The 21,559-nt window shown below is 61.4% G+C and overlaps 13 non-coding genes across 13 annotated transcripts; all 13 read right to left on the reverse strand.

Moving 5' to 3' along the window:
• Positions 1–2,460: 2,460 nt before the first annotated feature.
• Positions 2,461–2,651, reverse strand: LOC148806682 (U2 spliceosomal RNA). Its single transcript, XR_016089483.1, has one exon. It is a non-coding gene; the product is annotated as a U2 spliceosomal RNA (small nuclear RNA).
• A 785-nt stretch (positions 2,652–3,436) lies between these two features.
• LOC148806683 (U2 spliceosomal RNA) lies at positions 3,437–3,627 on the reverse strand. The gene has a single exon (XR_016089484.1). It is a non-coding gene; the product is annotated as a U2 spliceosomal RNA (small nuclear RNA).
• A 793-nt stretch (positions 3,628–4,420) lies between these two features.
• Positions 4,421–4,611, reverse strand: LOC148806684 (U2 spliceosomal RNA). Its single transcript, XR_016089485.1, has one exon. It is a non-coding gene; the product is annotated as a U2 spliceosomal RNA (small nuclear RNA).
• Positions 4,612–5,402: 791 nt separating this feature from the next.
• LOC148806685 (U2 spliceosomal RNA) lies at positions 5,403–5,593 on the reverse strand. The gene has a single exon (XR_016089486.1). It is a non-coding gene; the product is annotated as a U2 spliceosomal RNA (small nuclear RNA).
• Positions 5,594–6,385: 792 nt separating this feature from the next.
• On the reverse strand, positions 6,386–6,576 carry LOC148806686 (U2 spliceosomal RNA). Its single transcript, XR_016089552.1, has one exon. It is a non-coding gene; the product is annotated as a U2 spliceosomal RNA (small nuclear RNA).
• Positions 6,577–7,372: 796 nt separating this feature from the next.
• On the reverse strand, positions 7,373–7,555 carry LOC148806687 (U2 spliceosomal RNA). The gene has a single exon (XR_016089560.1). It is a non-coding gene; the product is annotated as a U2 spliceosomal RNA (small nuclear RNA).
• A 5,967-nt stretch (positions 7,556–13,522) lies between these two features.
• LOC148806688 (U2 spliceosomal RNA) lies at positions 13,523–13,713 on the reverse strand. The gene has a single exon (XR_016089487.1). It is a non-coding gene; the product is annotated as a U2 spliceosomal RNA (small nuclear RNA).
• A 793-nt stretch (positions 13,714–14,506) lies between these two features.
• On the reverse strand, positions 14,507–14,697 carry LOC148806689 (U2 spliceosomal RNA). Its single transcript, XR_016089488.1, has one exon. It is a non-coding gene; the product is annotated as a U2 spliceosomal RNA (small nuclear RNA).
• Positions 14,698–15,488: 791 nt separating this feature from the next.
• On the reverse strand, positions 15,489–15,679 carry LOC148806690 (U2 spliceosomal RNA). Its single transcript, XR_016089489.1, has one exon. It is a non-coding gene; the product is annotated as a U2 spliceosomal RNA (small nuclear RNA).
• Positions 15,680–16,472: 793 nt separating this feature from the next.
• On the reverse strand, positions 16,473–16,663 carry LOC148806691 (U2 spliceosomal RNA). Its single transcript, XR_016089490.1, has one exon. It is a non-coding gene; the product is annotated as a U2 spliceosomal RNA (small nuclear RNA).
• A 793-nt stretch (positions 16,664–17,456) lies between these two features.
• Positions 17,457–17,647, reverse strand: LOC148806692 (U2 spliceosomal RNA). Its single transcript, XR_016089491.1, has one exon. It is a non-coding gene; the product is annotated as a U2 spliceosomal RNA (small nuclear RNA).
• Positions 17,648–18,436: 789 nt separating this feature from the next.
• Positions 18,437–18,627, reverse strand: LOC148806693 (U2 spliceosomal RNA). Its single transcript, XR_016089492.1, has one exon. It is a non-coding gene; the product is annotated as a U2 spliceosomal RNA (small nuclear RNA).
• Positions 18,628–19,422: 795 nt separating this feature from the next.
• Positions 19,423–19,604, reverse strand: LOC148806694 (U2 spliceosomal RNA). Its single transcript, XR_016089562.1, has one exon. It is a non-coding gene; the product is annotated as a U2 spliceosomal RNA (small nuclear RNA).
• Between the last annotated feature and the right edge of the window lie 1,955 nt (positions 19,605–21,559).

A 21,559-nucleotide genomic window follows, 5' to 3' on the forward strand; every position in this document is an offset into this window, starting at 1 on the left:
TTTTCGACCTATTTTTCAATCCCCTAACATTTACAGTTAGGATTTTGAAGGTCATCTCGACCTCCCATCATCTCTCCCCCCAGGATCCACATCTGGTTCTGCAGAGCTGTCCGTCTCCGAAGAACTTGTGTCACTTGTCCTATAAGGGGTTGAGCCTTCCTCCTCAGAAGTGGACTGCACCACGCTCGGAGCCACCGAAACGCAGCGCAGGTAAGGCGACTCCGGTACTCTTTCTCTTGACAGGTGCCCCTTCTGACCCCAATGCGACACTGCAGCCTCCTCCCGCTCAGGGGAGGACTCCATCACCATGCCTTCCTCTACACCCTCCTCTGCGTGAACGTCCTCCTTGGCCTTCTTCTCCTCCCCCGCAGGCAGCTCTTCTTCGGAATCCTCCCTTGGCCTTTTCTGGACTGCCACATTCCCCTCCAGGTCGAAGTCACCCAGGTCCATCGCCAGGTCATCTTGCGGCAGGTGCTCGAACAGGTCCACGGCTCTAGCCACCTGACCAGCAGGTAAGCTACCGCTGCTGTCCAAACCGGTGTCTGATGCTTCACTCACATCCACCTCTGCTCTCTCTTCACCCTCGATCTCTTTGCCGTCACCTGTTTCGACGTTTTCATTCCTGTTCCCCTCTGTCTTCTCAGTTCCTTTGCCTTCCTCTCTTCTTTCGTCTTCCTCATCTCCTTCTTGCTCCGAGTCAGATTCCACCGGTGCGGCATCTGGGAAGCCTCTCTCTTGTTCCCTGGCCATCTCCGGGTCTCTCCATACGCATTCTCTGTACAGATGGTTTGTATCCCCACACAGAGAGCAAGTTTTCTGGAAACATCTCCCTTTAGTGTGGTCCCGTGCTCCACACCTCGAACAGGAGGTGGCAGTGCAGTCTTTGTCCATGTGGCCGAAGGAACAACACTTTCTGCAGTAGGACGGCTGGTTCTGATAATAAATGTAGCCTTTGCTTTGACCCAGGAAGAAGGCCGACGGGGGGTGCGAAAACCCGTCCGCGCGCCCAACATTCCGCCTGAGGCGCACCTGGTATCTGCGCCTCCCATTCCAGACCCGGAATCTGTCACCAATTATCTGGGGACCTGCCAGGACATCCACATGCATCCACAGGTAAGCAGTAATAATGTCGTCCTCAATGAAGGGGTCATGCATGTTTACAATTATAAATCGCACATCGTCCTGAGCCAGACCCAAAACGTCAAAGTCCCGTAACAGTTCGTCATTCACCATCTCCTCACACATCCCAGAGACTCTCTTGTAAATCTGGTCGCTGTTAAAGGTAGCATCAAAAAAGCCGAAAGGCCTGTTTCCTTGCAGACATTTCACTTCACTCGGTAAAACTTTCAAAATTCCAAACAAAATTTTGCATTCAAACTCATATCTACCCATCATTTCTTTCTCTCTCACCCATTTAAAGCGCAAGGTCCATTTCAGCCGAGGAGCCTGGCTGGCCCACCCGGGGGGGGCCTGGCCCTCGGCCATTGCGGGAAAACAGCCTTCCGACGCTCTTCGCAAAGGTCTTCAAAGTATCCTCCTTGCAAAAAAAAGGCAACTCTCCGGAAAACAGGAACCAGCAACACGAAAATTCCCTCTGGATCCAAACGTCTGCAGGCACTGGTAGCAGTCCAACGATCTCTCCCCTGGTCTTGGCCAAAAGGCCGAGAAGCGATGCCCGACGCCGGCCTTGGGCGGGCGCGCGGGCGTCCGGCTGGCGCGCAGCGGCGCAGGCCGACGCCTCTGGAGCCCGGTCCGCACGCGGCTGCCGGCCGCCCGGACTCCGCTCTCCCCCTCTCTTGCCTGCCTGCTTGCTCGCCTGCCTGCCCGCCAGTCCCGGGCGGGGGCCCTGCTCTTTGATCTCCTGTCAACGGCCCGACAACGACCGCAGCCGCGGGGGGCGCCAGCCGGCCGGCCTCCTTAGCTTAGGCCCCTCCCACCAGCAGCAGCCGTGCCGAGTGAGCTGCAAGCGAAAGCGGACCGTCGGCACCTGCGGGCAGAGGCAAGGGGCAGCGCTCTCTCGGGAGGGACGGGGACACACACACACCTGCCTGCCTGCCGAAAAAAAGAAAGAAAAGGTGTATATACTAAGTTTTTTGGAGGGAAAACGGCCGGCTGTCGAAAGGGGCCCGCCTGCAAGGACGGGGACACACACACACACACACACACACACACACACACACACACACACACACACACACAAGCCACGCCTGCCTCCCTGGAAAAAGGAGGAAAAAACTAAGTTTTTTGGAGGGAAAACGCACGGGAGCCGAAAAGGGGGCCGGCCTGCTTGCCGAGAGAGTCGAGGCGCGGGAAAGTGCACGGAGGGAGCACGGGAACGGGGAGGGGGAGAGAGAGAGACACAGAGACACACAGATGGACGAGAGACGAGACCGGAGAGGAAGGAGCTCCGGTCCACCTCGCTTGCTTGCTAGCTACGTCTGTCTTTTCACCGCTGAGAGAAGGTAGTGCACCGTTCCCGGAGGCGCTGCAATACCGGGCCGATGCGTGGAGAGGACGGAGCAAGCTCCTGATCCAGCTCCCTGTTCCAAAAATCCGTTTAATATGTGGTCCCCCGATGGGGGACGTATCAGATATTAAACTGATAAGAACAGATACTACACTTGATCTTAGCCAAAAGGCCGAGAAGCGATGCCCGACGCCGGCCTTGGGCGGGCGCGCGGGCGTCCGGCTGGCGCGCAGCGGCGCAGGCCGACGCCTCTGGAGCCCGGTCCGCACGCGGCTGCCGGCCGCCCGGACTCCGCTCTCCCCCTCTCTTGCCTGCCTGCTTGCTCGCCTGCCTGCCCGCCAGTCCCGGGCGGGGGCCCTGCTCTTTGATCTCCTGTCAACGGCCCGACAACGACCGCAGCCGCGGGGGGCGCCAGCCGGCCGGCCTCCTTAGCTTAGGCCCCTCCCACCAGCAGCAGCCGTGCCGAGTGAGCTGCAAGCGAAAGCGGACCGTCGGCACCTGCGGGCAGAGGCAAGGGGCAGCGCTCTCTCGGGAGGGACGGGGACACACACACACCTGCCTGCCTGCCGAAAAAAAGAAAGAAAAGGTGTATATACTAAGTTTTTTGGAGGGAAAACGGCCGGCTGTCGAAAGGGGCCCGCCTGCAAGGACGGGGACACACACACACACACACACACACACACACACACACACACACACACACACACAAGCCACGCCTGCCTCCCTGGAAAAAGGAGGAAAAAACTAAGTTTTTTGGAGGGAAAACGCACGGGAGCCGAAAAGGGGGCCGGCCTGCTTGCCGAGAGAGTCGAGGCGCGGGAAAGTGCACGGAGGGAGCACGGGAACGGGGAGGGGGAGAGAGAGAGACACAGAGACACACAGATGGACGAGAGACGAGACCGGAGAGGAAGGAGCTCCGGTCCACCTCGCTTGCTTGCTAGCTACGTCTGTCTTTTCACCGCTGAGAGAAGGTAGTGCACCGTTCCCGGAGGCGCTGCAATACCGGGCCGATGCGTGGAGAGGACGGAGCAAGCTCCTGATCCAGCTCCCTGTTCCAAAAATCCGTTTAATATGTGGTCCCCCGATGGGGGACGTATCAGATATTAAACTGATAAGAACAGATACTACACTTGATCTTAGCCAAAAGGCCGAGAAGCGATGCCCGACGCCGGCCTTGGGCGGGCGCGCGGGCGTCCGGCTGGCGCGCAGCGGCGCAGGCCGACGCCTCTGGAGCCCGGTCCGCACGCGGCTGCCGGCCGCCCGGACTCCGCTCTCCCCCTCTCTTGCCTGCCTGCTTGCTCGCCTGCCTGCCCGCCAGTCCCGGGCGGGGGCCCTGCTCTTTGATCTCCTGTCAACGGCCCGACAACGACCGCAGCCGCGGGGGGCGCCAGCCGGCCGGCCTCCTTAGCTTAGGCCCCTCCCACCAGCAGCAGCCGTGCCGAGTGAGCTGCAAGCGAAAGCGGACCGTCGGCACCTGCGGGCAGAGGCAAGGGGCAGCGCTCTCTCGGGAGGGACGGGGACACACACACACCTGCCTGCCTGCCGAAAAAAAGAAAGAAAAGGTGTATATACTAAGTTTTTTGGAGGGAAAACGGCCGGCTGTCGAAAGGGGCCCGCCTGCAAGGACGGGGACACACACACACACACACACACACACACACACACACACACACACACACACACACACACACAAGCCACGCCTGCCTCCCTGGAAAAAGGAGGAAAAAACTAAGTTTTTTGGAGGGAAAACGCACGGGAGCCGAAAAGGGGGCCGGCCTGCTTGCCGAGAGAGTCGAGGCGCGGGAAAGTGCACGGAGGGAGCACGGGAACGGGGAGGGGGAGAGAGAGAGACACAGAGACACACAGATGGACGAGAGACGAGACCGGAGAGGAAGGAGCTCCGGTCCACCTCGCTTGCTTGCTAGCTACGTCTGTCTTTTCACCGCTGAGAGAAGGTAGTGCACCGTTCCCGGAGGCGCTGCAATACCGGGCCGATGCGTGGAGAGGACGGAGCAAGCTCCTGATCCAGCTCCCTGTTCCAAAAATCCGTTTAATATGTGGTCCCCCGATGGGGGACGTATCAGATATTAAACTGATAAGAACAGATACTACACTTGATCTTAGCCAAAAGGCCGAGAAGCGATGCCCGACGCCGGCCTTGGGCGGGCGCGCGGGCGTCCGGCTGGCGCGCAGCGGCGCAGGCCGACGCCTCTGGAGCCCGGTCCGCACGCGGCTGCCGGCCGCCCGGACTCCGCTCTCCCCCTCTCTTGCCTGCCTGCTTGCTCGCCTGCCTGCCCGCCAGTCCCGGGCGGGGGCCCTGCTCTTTGATCTCCTGTCAACGGCCCGACAACGACCGCAGCCGCGGGGGGCGCCAGCCGGCCGGCCTCCTTAGCTTAGGCCCCTCCCACCAGCAGCAGCCGTGCCGAGTGAGCTGCAAGCGAAAGCGGACCGTCGGCACCTGCGGGCAGAGGCAAGGGGCAGCGCTCTCTCGGGAGGGACGGGGACACACACACACCTGCCTGCCTGCCGAAAAAAAGAAAGAAAAGGTGTATATACTAAGTTTTTTGGAGGGAAAACGGCCGGCTGTCGAAAGGGGCCCGCCTGCAAGGACGGGGACACACACACACACACACACACACACACACACACACACACACACACACACACACACACAAGCCACGCCTGCCTCCCTGGAAAAAGGAGGAAAAAACTAAGTTTTTTGGAGGGAAAACGCACGGGAGCCGAAAAGGGGGCCGGCCTGCTTGCCGAGAGAGTCGAGGCGCGGGAAAGTGCACGGAGGGAGCACGGGAACGGGGAGGGGGAGAGAGAGAGACACAGAGACACACAGATGGACGAGAGACGAGACCGGAGAGGAAGGAGCTCCGGTCCACCTCGCTTGCTTGCTAGCTACGTCTGTCTTTTCACCGCTGAGAGAAGGTAGTGCACCGTTCCCGGAGGCGCTGCAATACCGGGCCGATGCGTGGAGAGGACGGAGCAAGCTCCTGATCCAGCTCCCTGTTCCAAAAATCCGTTTAATATGTGGTCCCCCGATGGGGGACGTATCAGATATTAAACTGATAAGAACAGATACTACACTTGATCTTAGCCAAAAGGCCGAGAAGCGATGCCCGACGCCGGCCTTGGGCGGGCGCGCGGGCGTCCGGCTGGCGCGCAGCGGCGCAGGCCGACGCCTCTGGAGCCCGGTCCGCACGCGGCTGCCGGCCGCCCGGACTCCGCTCTCCCCCTCTCTTGCCTGCCTGCTTGCTCGCCTGCCTGCCCGCCAGTCCCGGGCGGGGGCCCTGCTCTTTGATCTCCTGTCAACGGCCCGACAACGACCGCAGCCGCGGGGGGCGCCAGCCGGCCGGCCTCCTTAGCTTAGGCCCCTCCCACCAGCAGCAGCCGTGCCGAGTGAGCTGCAAGCGAAAGCGGACCGTCGGCACCTGCGGGCAGAGGCAAGGGGCAGCGCTCTCTCGGGAGGGACGGGGACACACACACACCTGCCTGCCTGCCGAAAAAAAGAAAGAAAAGGTGTATATACTAAGTTTTTTGGAGGGAAAACGGCCGGCTGTCGAAAGGGGCCCGCCTGCAAGGACGGGGACACACACACACACACACACACACACACACACACACACACACACACACACACACACACACAGCCACGCCTGCCTCCCTGGAAAAAGGAGGAAAAAACTAAGTTTTTTGGAGGGAAAACGCACGGGAGCCGAAAAGGGGGCCGGCCTGCTTGCCGAGAGAGTCGAGGCGCGGGAAAGTGCACGGAGGGAGCACGGGAACGGGGAGGGGGAGAGAGAGAGACACAGAGACACACAGATGGACGAGAGACGAGACCGGAGAGGAAGGAGCTCCGGTCCACCTCGCTTGCTTGCTAGCTACGTCTGTCTTTTCACCGCTGAGAGAAGGTAGTGCACCGTTCCCGGAGGCGCTGCAATACCGGGCCGATGCGTGGAGAGGACGGAGCAAGCTCCTGATCCAGCTCCCTGTTCCAAAAATCCGTTTAATATGTGGTCCCCCGATGGGGGACGTATCAGATATTAAACTGATAAGAACAGATACTACACTTGATCTTAGCCAAAAGGCCGAGACGAGAAGCGATGCCCGACGCCGGCCTTGGGCGGGCGCGCGGGCGTCCGGCTGGCGCGCAGCGGCGCAGGCCGACGCCTCTGGAGCCCGGTCCGCACGCGGCTGCCGGCCGCCCGGACTCCGCTCTCCCCCTCTCTTGCCTGCCTGCTTGCTCGCCTGCCTGCCCGCCAGTCCCGGGCGGGGGCCCTGCTCTTTGATCTCCTGTCAACGGCCCGACAACGACCGCAGCCGCGGGGGGCGCCAGCCGGCCGGCCTCCTTAGCTTAGGCCCCTCCCACCAGCAGCAGCCGTGCCGAGTGAGCTGCAAGCGAAAGCGGACCGTCGGCACCTGCGGGCAGAGGCAAGGGGCAGCGCTCTCTCGGGAGGGACGGGGACACACACACACCTGCCTGCCTGCCGAAAAAAAGAAAGAAAAGGTGTATATACTAAGTTTTTTGGAGGGAAAACGGCCGGCTGTCGAAAGGGGCCCGCCTGCAAGGACGGGGACACACACACACACACACACACACACACACACACACACACACACACACACACACACACAAGCCACGCCTGCCTCCCTGGAAAAAGGAGGAAAAAACTAAGTTTTTTGGAGGGAAAACGCACGGGAGCCGAAAAGGGGGCCGGCCTGCTTGCCGAGAGAGTCGAGGCGCGGGAAAGTGCACGGAGGGAGCACGGGAACGGGGAGGGGGAGAGAGAGAGACACAGAGACACACAGATGGACGAGAGACGAGACCGGAGAGGAAGGAGCTCCGGTCCACCTCGCTTGCTTGCTAGCTACGTCTGTCTTTTCACCGCTGAGAGAAGGTAGTGCACCGTTCCCGGAGGCGCTGCAATACCGGGCCGATGCGTGGAGAGGACGGAGCAAGCTCCTGATCCAGCTCCCTGTTCCAAAAATCCGTTTAATATGTGGTCCCCCGATGGGGGACGTATCAGATATTAAACTGATAAGAACAGATTTTTTATATTTTTTTATTAGAAAAAAGTTCGTTAACAAATCATAAAACAGTCCCACACCAACACCCCCCTAATGTCCCGTGCACAAATCCTTCCAGCGCTCTTTTGCTGCGGCAAACCCCCATCTATGAATGTCCCACTGGACCCTCCTGGCCACCTCCTCCTTCACCCTCCGCAGGATCCCAAAAGCAGGCTTCTCCACGCCGTGCTTCACCAGGTCTGTCCGGGCATCCCAGATGAAGGCCTTGACCAGGCTGACCAGTAGCCACAGCAGGAATTTCCGGTTCCGGCCCCGGATGCCGGCGATCCCTTTCAGGACGGACGCTTGCGTGATGGGGGAATCGGGGCTTACCTGTGCAAAGAGGGTCCCGCACGATCTCCACACCCTCTGGGCGAAGGCACACTCCCAGAAGACGTGACCCACCGTCTCTTCGCCCGCGCAGCCGTGTCGCGGGCACAGGCTCTGTCTGGAGAGCCCGTGCGCATGCATGACGGCCCTGACCGTCAGCCGACCCCACACGCAGAGCCAGTTCAGGTCCTTCAGCTTGTTATCCAGCCCCTCCGGCTGGACCCGCTGCCAGATGATCCGGGACACACCCGGGATCGCCGGCCGTTCTTCCGCCTTCACCATCCTGTACATGGTCCTGTGATTCAAACAGTTCGTCCCTTCCTTGATCCCCGGGTGTGCCCGCAGCCACCGCACTGCGTGGCGGTCCCAGACGAAGTTGAAGATGCTCCTCACCAGATCTCTCCGCTTCCGGACCGGCAGGGGGTACACTACCGCCAGGTGGAGAAGCAGAGGCAGGACTTCCGCCTTCAGTACCAGCGCCTTCCCGATCCAGGTTAGCGATCGTTGCTGCCACAGGCCTAGCTTCCGGTTGACTTTCCGGAACCCGGCCTCCCAGTTGACACCTCCAGGATCTGTGGAGTGAAAGCTCACCCCCAGGATCTTCAGCGGCCCAGTCGTCCGTGACAGACCGCCAAAGTCCCGCGGCTCGCTCGGCCAGGTCCCGAAGACCTTCACTAAGCTCTTGGCCCTGTTCAGTCGGGCGCCGGTACCTCTTGAGAAATCCTCGACAATGCTGAGCGCCCTCCCCAGGCCGCCTTCAGAGCCCAGGAAGAGCGTGACGTCGTCTGCATATGCCGCGATCTTCGCCATCTGCCCTCCTCCACCTGGCACCAGGATCCCATCCACTCCCGGATCCCTCCTGAGCTGGTCCAGGAGGATCTCTAGGAAAAGCACATACAGCAGGGGCGAGAGAGGACAGCCCTGTCGCACACCACACCGCACTGGAATATGCCCGCCCAACGCTCCGTTGACGCATACCCGGGATGCCACCCCGTTGTACAAGGTCCGGACCCACCTGACAAACCCGTCCGGCAGACCCTTCCTCTCCAGGAGTGCCCACAGAATCTCGTGATGGACCCGGTCAAAGGCCTTGGTCTGGTCGAGGCTCACCAGCAGGAGCGGCAGGCCTCTATCTTCCACCCACGCGATGACGTCGCGGATCAGCTGCAGGGTCCAGCTGATCTTGCGGCCTGCCACACCACACGTCTGGTCAGCCTGCACCAAGGCCGGCATCACTGTTCTCAGGCGGCCGCCCAGCACCCTGGCCAAGATCTTATAGTCAGTGCACAGGAGCTGGATTGGCCGCCAATTCCCCAGGTCTGCCTTGTCACCTCCCTTATGGACGAGGGAGATGACACCGATCTTCATGGTGGCACCGAGCCCATCACGATCCAGCACCTCGTTGAATACCTGCACCAAGAGCGGCTCCAGCTGGTCAAAAAAGGTGAGGTAAAACTCGGTCGGTAGACCGTCTATGCCAGGGACAGTGCCCTTCTTCATCCCCATCAGGGCAGATCGGATCTCTGCCCCTGACACTGCCCCGCCCAGAGCAGCGGGGTCGTCTACCGCCGGCTCCACTCCGTCCAGGAGCCTGCTCCTGATACCGGCGTCGGTCTCCTTCTCAGCAAACAGGGTGCTGTAATATTCTGTGGCACACTCCAACATCCCGGGTATGGAAGTGGCTACAGACCCGTCCGTCCTCCGAACGCCGTCAAAGAAGCCTCGCTCTTGTTGCCTCCTCACGGCGCCGAAGAACTGGGACGAGCAGCTTTCGTCATTCTCCCTCCAGACTCCACGGAGCCTGAAAAGAAAGTCCTTAGCCCACTGCAGCCACTTACCCCTAAGCAGGCTCTTGATGTGGGCGATCTTCTCCCCCTCGTAAGCGCCCCCTTGGTTCAGCTGCGCATACAGTGCCTCGAGCTCCTCCTGGAGCTTGGTGCACTGGCGGTCCTCCAAGCTGCGGCGGATCCTGCAGTACTTCTTCGTCACCACCGCGATGGTGCGCTTACAGGACTCCCACCAGTGCACCGCCGAACTGAAGGCGTCCCTCCTCTCCGCACATGCCCTCAGCACTGTAGCGATCTTCCTCTGGTATCTCGCCTCCTGCAGGACTTGCCTGTTCAGCTTCCAGTATCCGGCCTGGAAACGAGGGTCCTCAACACCAAAGGAAGCCGTCAGCATGTGATGGTCGGAAAACCAAGTAGGGGTCGCTTGCCTGCTTAGGGTCGTCCAGTTCGCCGAAGTGAAGACATAATCCAGCCGCCTGAAGGTCCCCCTTCCGTTGTCCCAGGTGTGATGTGCGACATCCTGAAATCCGTCCCGCAGGCCAAAATCTGCAATCAGAGACCGTAACCCATGGGCACCCTCACCTTGTGAGTCCCCCAGGTCGATGTTAAAATCCCCGCCGATGATCAGCTCTCTGTTTGTGTACAGCAGGGGCTCCAGATCTTTCAGGAAGGAGCCCTGCTGCCGCCGGTCCGCCGGGACATACACACCGATCAGCCGGGTCCGCACCCCGTGCCGGGTCCCGTCGACCACCAGCAGGCGCCCGGGGACCACAGAGCTGACCACCTGTGCCGCAAACCCTGGGGAACCACACAGGATGCCCACGCCAGAGGAGTTCACCCCCCCAACGCTCCACCACGAGGGCCCCTTTGTCCACTCCTTCTGGTAAGCGAGCACATCGTCGTGGTCTTTCAGATGGGTCTCCTGCAAAAAGCAAATATCCAAAAGCCTTTGGGACAAATATCGGAAAACTCCAGCTCGTTTCTCCCGGTTCCGCAGACCCCTCACATTAGCCGTGGCCACTGTGAAGGTCATGGCTGCTCCGGGGGGCTGTCACTCTCCATACCGTCGCTGGAGCTAGAGCTGAGTGGATGCTCTGCCCCTGCTGCACTGACCGAACTGTCGGTGTCTGTCCCCTCGATGTAGGTGACCGAAGGGACTGGGCTCACGCCCACCTCCATGTCAGAGACGGGGTCGGGCCCGGGATCGAGAACAAATCCGGGGCTGGGACCGAGGCCGGGGTCGGGGCCCCGGTCAGGGTGGGGGTCGGGGTCGGGGTCGGGGGGAGGGGGGTCGGGAGAGGGGTTGGGGCTGGAGCCCGGGTCAGGGTCAGGCCGGCGCGAATACTCGCGGTCCGGGGTGTCGACCTGGCACGTCACCACAGGGCTCCCCCCACCTGAAAGGCACTGCGCCACAGAGAAGGGGCCCCGTGCCATGACTCTGTCTCCCTGCCCAGGGGGGAGGGAGCCTGTGGTGTCCCCCAGCTCCTGGCCGTCCTGCGTTGACGCTGGCGCTGCCCCCTCCTCCATCTCCTCCTGGTCTGCCATCACCTCCCGGTCTGCCATCACCTCCTGCTCTGGCGCCGTCACCAGAGCTGCTACCGTCTCCGGGACGAGCTCCGCCTCCCCGTAGTACTCCCTGGATGTCTTCTTCTTCTTGTCGCCCGTCTCCATCTGTCCCTTGCCAGCCTGCGACCGCTTCCTAGGCTTCTTCCTCAACACAGGCATGTGGTGCATCTCCTCCTCCTCCTCACCTGCCCCCCGTGCTGCGGTTGGTCCTGCGTCTGCTCGGGCGGGGGGGGGGGCCTTCACCACATCCGCCCAGCTCCCGACCACCCCGTCTTCGACCCGAGATGGTCCCTCCTGCGGATCGTCGCCGTCCTCCTCATGCTGCCTCCCCTTCCCCTTCCCTTTCCGTCTCGGCCGCACCACCACCGTCCATCCGGCATCCTTCCCGGCTCCCCCAGGGACCGCTCCACCACCATCCTGATGTTCGTCCTCGGTGTCCCCAGCCTCACTGCCGTCCGACTCCGTTTCTCCCACCGCCAGGCCGGATCCGTCATGGACAGCTCTGGCATACTCGGCGTTCCTAAGGAGGCAGTTGCGATACAAATGGCCAGTGTTGCCACACAAGGAACACTCTTTAACGGGGCAGTTCCGGGCCTGATGACCCCGCCGGTGGCACTTCCCACACTCCGCCGCGTTGCACTCGGCCTCCCGGTGCCCGGACTCCCGACACTTCCGACAGAACGGCGGCTGATTCCCGTAGAACAAGTACCCCCTACCTGGACCAATGGCGAAAGTGGCAGGCGGGTGGGCGAAACCATCCTTACTTCTGTCATCTGGCCTCAGCTCAACGTGATACTGCCTCTTCCCGGTCCAGACCTTGCAGGGGTCCATGATGATACGAGGGGGGTCCAACACGTCGACGTAACGACGGAGGAAGGTCGTGACGTCACTATCGGGAACAAAGGGGTCAAACATGTGCAGAATCACTGACCTTTCATTGTTGCTCTGGAGCCCCAGACACACGTAATTCTCCAGCCTGCCACTTTCCTTAGCCTTCATGATCTTCTCGGAAGCGCCACGATGTCCTTTCTCCTCCACGAACGAGAGATCCATATAGCGCTGCGCCCGATTCCCCTGCAAGCACTTGATATCCGCCACGTCCAAACCCAGGATCCCAAAAAGGATCTCCTCTTCGAAGACGTCCCTCCCCGGCATCTCTCCATCCGGCTTCCAGATGAAGCGGATGGTCTTCCGGATCTTGGGACCCTCCTCAGCCGTCCTCGCCGCCCCGGGATCCGCAGCCATCGTTCCGCAGCCTTTGCGGCTGCCGAAGCAGCCTTCTCACCAAAACCGAAGTCTTCTGGTGTCCAAGCGTCCAATCCAGGAAACGAAAATCCGAAGCGCAGTCCAGGCCAATCCAAAGTCCAAATCCGGCAAATCCAGCAGCGTAGTCTCCTCCAGGCGGTGTCCTCTCCGGTCTTCTCTCCCCGGTCTTTTGGTGTTACCTCAGCCGCGGGCCTGCCACGTACTAAGGATCGCAGCCAAAAGGCCGAGAAGCGATGCCCGACGCCGGCCTTGGGCGGGCGCGCGGGCGTCCGGCTGGCGCGCAGCGGCGCAGGCCGACGCCTCTGGAGCCCGGTCCGCACGCGGCTGCCGGCCGCCCGGACTCCGCTCTCCCCCTCTCTTGCCTGCCTGCTTGCTCGCCTGCCTGCCCGCCAGTCCCGGGCGGGGGCCCTGCTCTTTGATCTCCTGTCAACGGCCCGACAACGACCGCAGCCGCGGGGGGCGCCAGCCGGCCGGCCTCCTTAGCTTAGGCCCCTCCCACCAGCAGCAGCCGTGCCGAGTGAGCTGCAAGCGAAAGCGGACCGTCGGCACCTGCGGGCAGAGGCAAGGGGCAGCGCTCTCTCGGGAGGGACGGGGACACACACACACCTGCCTGCCTGCCGAAAAAAAGAAAGAAAAGGTGTATATACTAAGTTTTTTGGAGGGAAAACGGCCGGCTGTCGAAAGGGGCCCGCCTGCAAGGACGGGGACACACACACACACACACACACACACACACACACACACACACACACACACACACACACACACAAGCCACGCCTGCCTCCCTGGAAAAAGGAGGAAAAAACTAAGTTTTTTGGAGGGAAAACGCACGGGAGCCGAAAAGGGGGCCGGCCTGCTTGCCGAGAGAGTCGAGGCGCGGGAAAGTGCACGGAGGGAGCACGGGAACGGGGAGGGGGAGAGAGAGAGACACAGAGACACACAGATGGACGAGAGACGAGACCGGAGAGGAAGGAGCTCCGGTCCACCTCGCTTGCTTGCTAGCTACGTCTGTCTTTTCACCGCTGAGAGAAGGTAGTGCACCGTTCCCGGAGGCGCTGCAATACCGGGCCGATGCGTGGAGAGGACGGAGCAAGCTCCTGATCCAGCTCCCTGTTCCAAAAATCCGTTTAATATGTGGTCCCCCGATGGGGGACGTATCAGATATTAAACTGATAAGAACAGATACTACACTTGATCTTAGCCAAAAGGCCGAGAAGCGATGCCCGACGCCGGCCTTGGGCGGGCGCGCGGGCGTCCGGCTGGCGCGCAGCGGCGCAGGCCGACGCCTCTGGAGCCCGGTCCGCACGCGGCTGCCGGCCGCCCGGACTCCGCTCTCCCCCTCTCTTGCCTGCCTGCTTGCTCGCCTGCCTGCCCGCCAGTCCCGGGCGGGGGCCCTGCTCTTTGATCTCCTGTCAACGGCCCGACAACGACCGCAGCCGCGGGGGGCGCCAGCCGGCCGGCCTCCTTAGCTTAGGCCCCTCCCACCAGCAGCAGCCGTGCCGAGTGAGCTGCAAGCGAAAGCGGACCGTCGGCACCTGCGGGCAGAGGCAAGGGGCAGCGCTCTCTCGGGAGGGACGGGGACACACACACACCTGCCTGCCTGCCGAAAAAAAGAAAGAAAAGGTGTATATACTAAGTTTTTTGGAGGGAAAACGGCCGGCTGTCGAAAGGGGCCCGCCTGCAAGGACGGGGACACACACACACACACACACACACACACACACACACACACACACACACACACACACACACAAGCCACGCCTGCCTCCCTGGAAAAAGGAGGAAAAAACTAAGTTTTTTGGAGGGAAAACGCACGGGAGCCGAAAAGGGGGCCGGCCTGCTTGCCGAGAGAGTCGAGGCGCGGGAAAGTGCACGGAGGGAGCACGGGAACGGGGAGGGGGAGAGAGAGAGACACAGAGACACACAGATGGACGAGAGACGAGACCGGAGAGGAAGGAGCTCCGGTCCACCTCGCTTGCTTGCTAGCTACGTCTGTCTTTTCACCGCTGAGAGAAGGTAGTGCACCGTTCCCGGAGGCGCTGCAATACCGGGCCGATGCGTGGAGAGGACGGAGCAAGCTCCTGATCCAGCTCCCTGTTCCAAAAATCCGTTTAATATGTGGTCCCCCGATGGGGGACGTATCAGATATTAAACTGATAAGAACAGATACTACACTTGATCTTAGCCAAAAGGCCGAGAAGCGATGCCCGACGCCGGCCTTGGGCGGGCGCGCGGGCGTCCGGCTGGCGCGCAGCGGCGCAGGCCGACGCCTCTGGAGCCCGGTCCGCACGCGGCTGCCGGCCGCCCGGACTCCGCTCTCCCCCTCTCTTGCCTGCCTGCTTGCTCGCCTGCCTGCCCGCCAGTCCCGGGCGGGGGCCCTGCTCTTTGATCTCCTGTCAACGGCCCGACAACGACCGCAGCCGCGGGGGGCGCCAGCCGGCCGGCCTCCTTAGCTTAGGCCCCTCCCACCAGCAGCAGCCGTGCCGAGTGAGCTGCAAGCGAAAGCGGACCGTCGGCACCTGCGGGCAGAGGCAAGGGGCAGCGCTCTCTCGGGAGGGACGGGGACACACACACACCTGCCTGCCTGCCGAAAAAAAGAAAGAAAAGGTGTATATACTAAGTTTTTTGGAGGGAAAACGGCCGGCTGTCGAAAGGGGCCCGCCTGCAAGGACGGGGACACACACACACACACACACACACACACACACACACACACACACACACACACACACACAAGCCACGCCTGCCTCCCTGGAAAAAGGAGGAAAAAACTAAGTTTTTTGGAGGGAAAACGCACGGGAGCCGAAAAGGGGGCCGGCCTGCTTGCCGAGAGAGTCGAGGCGCGGGAAAGTGCACGGAGGGAGCACGGGAACGGGGAGGGGGAGAGAGAGAGACACAGAGACACACAGATGGACGAGAGACGAGACCGGAGAGGAAGGAGCTCCGGTCCACCTCGCTTGCTTGCTAGCTACGTCTGTCTTTTCACCGCTGAGAGAAGGTAGTGCACCGTTCCCGGAGGCGCTGCAATACCGGGCCGATGCGTGGAGAGGACGGAGCAAGCTCCTGATCCAGCTCCCTGTTCCAAAAATCCGTTTAATATGTGGTCCCCCGATGGGGGACGTATCAGATATTAAACTGATAAGAACAGATACTACACTTGATCTTAGCCAAAAGGCCGAGAAGCGATGCCCGACGCCGGCCTTGGGCGGGCGCGCGGGCGTCCGGCTGGCGCGCAGCGGCGCAGGCCGACGCCTCTGGAGCCCGGTCCGCACGCGGCTGCCGGCCGCCCGGACTCCGCTCTCCCCCTCTCTTGCCTGCCTGCTTGCTCGCCTGCCTGCCCGCCAGTCCCGGGCGGGGGCCCTGCTCTTTGATCTCCTGTCAACGGCCCGACAACGACCGCAGCCGCGGGGGGCGCCAGCCGGCCGGCCTCCTTAGCTTAGGCCCCTCCCACCAGCAGCAGCCGTGCCGAGTGAGCTGCAAGCGAAAGCGGACCGTCGGCACCTGCGGGCAGAGGCAAGGGGCAGCGCTCTCTCGGGAGGGACGGGGACACACACACACCTGCCTGCCTGCCGAAAAAAAGAAAGAAAAGGTGTATATACTAAGTTTTTTGGAGGGAAAACGGCCGGCTGTCGAAAGGGGCCCGCCTGCAAGGACGGGGACACACACACACACACACACACACACACACACACACACACACACACACACACACACACACAAGCCACGCCTGCCTCCCTGGAAAAAGGAGGAAAAAACTAAGTTTTTTGGAGGGAAAACGCACGGGAGCCGAAAAGGGGGCCGGCCTGCTTGCCGAGAGAGTCGAGGCGCGGGAAAGTGCACGGAGGGAGCACGGGAACGGGGAGGGGGAGAGAGAGAGACACAGAGACACACAGATGGACGAGAGACGAGACCGGAGAGGAAGGAGCTCCGGTCCACCTCGCTTGCTTGCTAGCTACGTCTGTCTTTTCACCGCTGAGAGAAGGTAGTGCACCGTTCCCGGAGGCGCTGCAATACCGGGCCGATGCGTGGAGAGGACGGAGCAAGCTCCTGATCCAGCTCCCTGTTCCAAAAATCCGTTTAATATGTGGTCCCCCGATGGGGGACGTATCAGATATTAAACTGATAAGAACAGATACTACACTTGATCTTAGCCAAAAGGCCGAGAAGCGATGCCCGACGCCGGCCTTGGGCGGGCGCGCGGGCGTCCGGCTGGCGCGCAGCGGCGCAGGCCGACGCCTCTGGAGCCCGGTCCGCACGCGGCTGCCGGCCGCCCGGACTCCGCTCTCCCCCTCTCTTGCCTGCCTGCTTGCTCGCCTGCCTGCCCGCCAGTCCCGGGCGGGGGCCCTGCTCTTTGATCTCCTGTCAACGGCCCGACAACGACCGCAGCCGCGGGGGGCGCCAGCCGGCCGGCCTCCTTAGCTTAGGCCCCTCCCACCAGCAGCAGCCGTGCCGAGTGAGCTGCAAGCGAAAGCGGACCGTCGGCACCTGCGGGCAGAGGCAAGGGGCAGCGCTCTCTCGGGAGGGACGGGGACACACACACACCTGCCTGCCTGCCGAAAAAAAGAAAGAAAAGGTGTATATACTAAGTTTTTTGGAGGGAAAACGGCCGGCTGTCGAAAGGGGCCCGCCTGCAAGGACGGGGACACACACACACACACACACACACACACACACACACACACACACACACACACACACACACAAGCCACGCCTGCCTCCCTGGAAAAAGGAGGAAAAAACTAAGTTTTTTGGAGGGAAAACGCACGGGAGCCGAAAAGGGGGCCGGCCTGCTTGCCGAGAGAGTCGAGGCGCGGGAAAGTGCACGGAGGGAGCACGGGAACGGGGAGGGGGAGAGAGAGAGACACAGAGACACACAGATGGACGAGAGACGAGACCGGAGAGGAAGGAGCTCCGGTCCACCTCGCTTGCTTGCTAGCTACGTCTGTCTTTTCACCGCTGAGAGAAGGTAGTGCACCGTTCCCGGAGGCGCTGCAATACCGGGCCGATGCGTGGAGAGGACGGAGCAAGCTCCTGATCCAGCTCCCTGTTCCAAAAATCCGTTTAATATGTGGTCCCCCGATGGGGGACGTATCAGATATTAAACTGATAAGAACAGATACTACACTTGATCTTAGCCAAAAGGCCGAGAAGCGATGCCCGACGCCGGCCTTGGGCGGGCGCGCGGGCGTCCGGCTGGCGCGCAGCGGCGCAGGCCGACGCCTCTGGAGCCCGGTCCGCACGCGGCTGCCGGCCGCCCGGACTCCGCTCTCCCCCTCTCTTGCCTGCCTGCTTGCTCGCCTGCCTGCCCGCCAGTCCCGGGCGGGGGCCGCTCTTTGATCTCCTGTCAACGGCCCGACAACGACCGCAGCCGCGGGGGGCGCCAGCCGGCCGGCCTCCTTAGCTTAGGCCCCTCCCACCAGCAGCAGCCGTGCCGAGTGAGCTGCAAGCGAAAGCGGACCGTCGGCACCTGCGGGCAGAGGCAAGGGGCAGCGCTCTCTCGGGAGGGACGGGGACACACACACACCTGCCTGCCTGCCGAAAAAAAGAAAGAAAAGGTGTATATACTAAGTTTTTTGGAGGGAAAACGGCCGGCTGTCGAAAGGGGCCCGCCTGCAAGGACGGGGACACACACACACACACACACACACACACACACACACACACACACACACACACACACACAAGCCACGCCTGCCTCCCTGGAAAAAGGAGGAAAAAACTAAGTTTTTTGGAGGGAAAACGCACGGGAGCCGAAAAGGGGGCCGGCCTGCTTGCCGAGAGAGTCGAGGCGCGGGAAAGTGCACGGAGGGAGCACGGGAACGGGGAGGGGGAGAGAGAGAGACACAGAGACACACAGATGGACGAGAGACGAGACCGGAGAGGAAGGAGCTCCGGTCCACCTCGCTTGCTTGCTAGCTACGTCTGTCTTTTCACCGCTGAGAGAAGGTAGTGCACCGTTCCCGGAGGCGCTGCAATACCGGGCCGATGCGTGGAGAGGACGGAGCAAGCTCCTGATCCAGCTCCCTGTTCCAAAAATCCGTTTAATATGTGGTCCCCCGATGGGGGACGTATCAGATATTAAACTGATAAGAACAGATACTACACTTGATCTTAGCCAAAAGGCCGAGAAGCGATGCCCGACGCCGGCCTTGGGCGGGCGCGCGGGCGTCCGGCTGGCGCGCAGCGGCGCAGGCCGACGCCTCTGGAGCCCGGTCCGCACGCGGCTGCCGGCCGCCCGGACTCCGCTCTCCCCCTCTCTTGCCTGCCTGCTTGCTCGCCTGCCTGCCCGCCAGTCCCGGGCGGGGGCCCTGCTCTTTGATCTCCTGTCAACGGCCCGACAACGACCGCAGCCGCGGGGGGCGCCAGCCGGCCGGCCTCCTTAGCTTAGGCCCCTCCCACCAGCAGCAGCCGTGCCGAGTGAGCTGCAAGCGAAAGCGGACCGTCGGCACCTGCGGGCAGAGGCAAGGGGCAGCGCTCTCTCGGGAGGGACGGGGACACACACACACCTGCCTGCCTGCCGAAAAAAAGAAAGAAAAGGTGTATATACTAAGTTTTTTGGAGGGAAAACGGCCGGCTGTCGAAAGGGGCCCGCCTGCAAGGACGGGGACACACACACACACACACACACACACACACACACACACACACACACACACACACACACACACAAGCCACGCCTGCCTCCCTGGAAAAAGGAGGAAAAAACTAAGTTTTTTGGAGGGAAAACGCACGGGAGCCGAAAAGGGGGCCGGCCTGCTTGCCGAGAGAGTCGAGGCGCGGGAAAGTGCACGGAGGGAGCACGGGAACGGGGAGGGGGAGAGAGAGAGACACAGAGACACACAGATGGACGAGAGACGAGACCGGAGAGGAAGGAGCTCCGGTCCACCTCGCTTGCTTGCTAGCTACGTCTGTCTTTTCACCGCTGAGAGAAGGTAGTGCACCGTTCCCGGAGGCGCTGCAATACCGGGCCGATGCGTGGAGAGGACGGAGCAAGCTCCTGATCCAGCTCCCTGTTCCAAAAATCCGTTTAATATGTGGTCCCCCGATGGGGGACGTATCAGATATTAAACTGATAAGAACAGATTTTTTTTTATATTTATTAGAAAAACAGTACAAAAACAGAGCTTAAAAGTTTAATCTACCCACCACCTTTAACACCACGTGATCAAGTCCTTCCAGCGCTCCTTTGCGGCTGCGAAACCCCAGCGCATTATATCCCATCGGATTCTTCGGACCACATCCGCTTTCACTCTCCTCAGGATGCCTGCGATGGTCACCTCCACGCCGTTCCTGACCAGCTCAGTCCGTGCTTCCCACACGTACAGCTTCGTGAGACTGATCAGGAGCCACAGTAAGAAGCTGGCGGTCCAGGGACGGGAACCGGGCACTCCTCGCAGCACCATCCGCAGTGACAAGGGGGAATCCAGACCTACCTGTGCGTATAGGTGTCTGCTGGTCCTCCACACCCCCTGCACGAACCCGCACTCCCAAAACACGTGGTTCACGGTCTCTTCACCTGTGCAGCCGTGTCTTGGGCACTGACTCTGCCGTGATAGTCCATGCGCATGCATGACGGACCTGACCGCCAACCGACCCCACGCGCAGAGCCAGTTCAAGTCCTTCAACTTGTTGTCCAGGCCCTTTGGTTGGGCCTGCTGCCAGATTTCCCTGGGCACACCCAGGATCGCTGGCCTTTCTGACGTCAAAAGGGTCTTGTACATGAGCCTGTGGCTCAGCGCAGTCGTTCCTCCTTTGACCTCCGGGTGTGCCCGCAGCCACTGCACTGCGTGCCGGTAGTGCAGTGGGAGCCGCTCCGCCTTCGGGGTCGTGTTGCTCCAGACGGTCAGGTGTCGCATGCTCGTCGAGAGCCAGAGGCTCACAAACCGGCTACACAGGTGGGGCGGGTTCTCGTGCAGGATGACGCACAGGCCGGCGACAAACACACAGTCCAACTTCACCGGGAAGTCTGGAATCCCTCTGCCGCCGTCCGCGACGGGCCTACACATGTCCGTTCTTCTTATGCGCTCGTATGAGTGCCCCCAAACAAAGCCAAAGATGGTCCTCACCAGTTCCTTCCGTCGTCCTGCAGGTAGGGGGTATACCACTGCCAGGTGGAGCAGCAGGGGCAGGATCTCTACCTTCAGCACCAGCGCCTTCCCTATCCAGGTCAAAGACCGCTTCTGCCAAAGGCCCAGCTTTTGATTGATCCTTCGGAACCTGGCCTCCCAGTTCAAGCCCGCGGGGTCCACGTTGTGGAAGAGGACCCCCAAGACTTTCACTGGGCCGGTCGTCCTCGTCAGCCCTCCAAACGTCCGTGGTTCACATGGCCAGGTCCCGAACAGTTTAACCAGGCTTTTGGCGTGGTTCAGTCGGGCGCCGGTGCCTCTAGAGAAGGCCTCCACGATGTCCAACGCCCTCCCCAGGCCGCTTTCAGAGCCCAGGAAGAGCGTGATGTCGTCCGCATAAGCGGCGATCTTGGCTTCCTGCCCTCCTCCACCTGGCACTCGGATTCCTTCCACTCCGGGATCCGTCCTCAACTGGTCCAGCAGGAGCTCGATGTAAATGACGTACAACAGGGGGGAGAGAGGACAGCCCTGTCGCACACCACACCTTACGGGGATGCTCCTCCCCACTGCGCCGTTAATACATACCCGGGATATTGCGCCGTCGTACAGAGTCCTGATCCACCTAACAAAACTGTCAGGCAGACCCTTCTTCCGCAACAGCGCCCACAGGATCCCATGATGGACCCGGTCAAAAGCCTTCGCCTGGTCCAAGCTCACCAGCATGAGCGGCAGGCCCCTGTCCTCCACCCAGGAGATGACGTCTCGGATCAGCTGCAGCGTCCAGCTGATCTTTCTTCCTGCCACGCCACATGTCTGGTCAGCCTTGACCAGCTCCGGCATTACGGTTCTCAGGCGGCCGCCCAGCACCCTGGCCAAGATCTTATAGTCCGTGCACAGGAGCTGGATCGGCCTCCAGTTGCCCAGGTCCGCCTTGTCTCCACTCTTGAAAATCAAGGAGACGACTCCGGTCTTCATCGAGAGGCCCAACCCACCGCCGTTCA

Source organism: Atractosteus spatula, unplaced genomic scaffold, assembly GCF_055471065.1.
Source record: "Atractosteus spatula isolate fAtrSpa1 unplaced genomic scaffold, fAtrSpa1.hap1 Scaffold_5, whole genome shotgun sequence".
In the NCBI taxonomy this organism is placed as follows: domain Eukaryota; kingdom Metazoa; phylum Chordata; class Actinopteri; order Semionotiformes; family Lepisosteidae; genus Atractosteus; species Atractosteus spatula.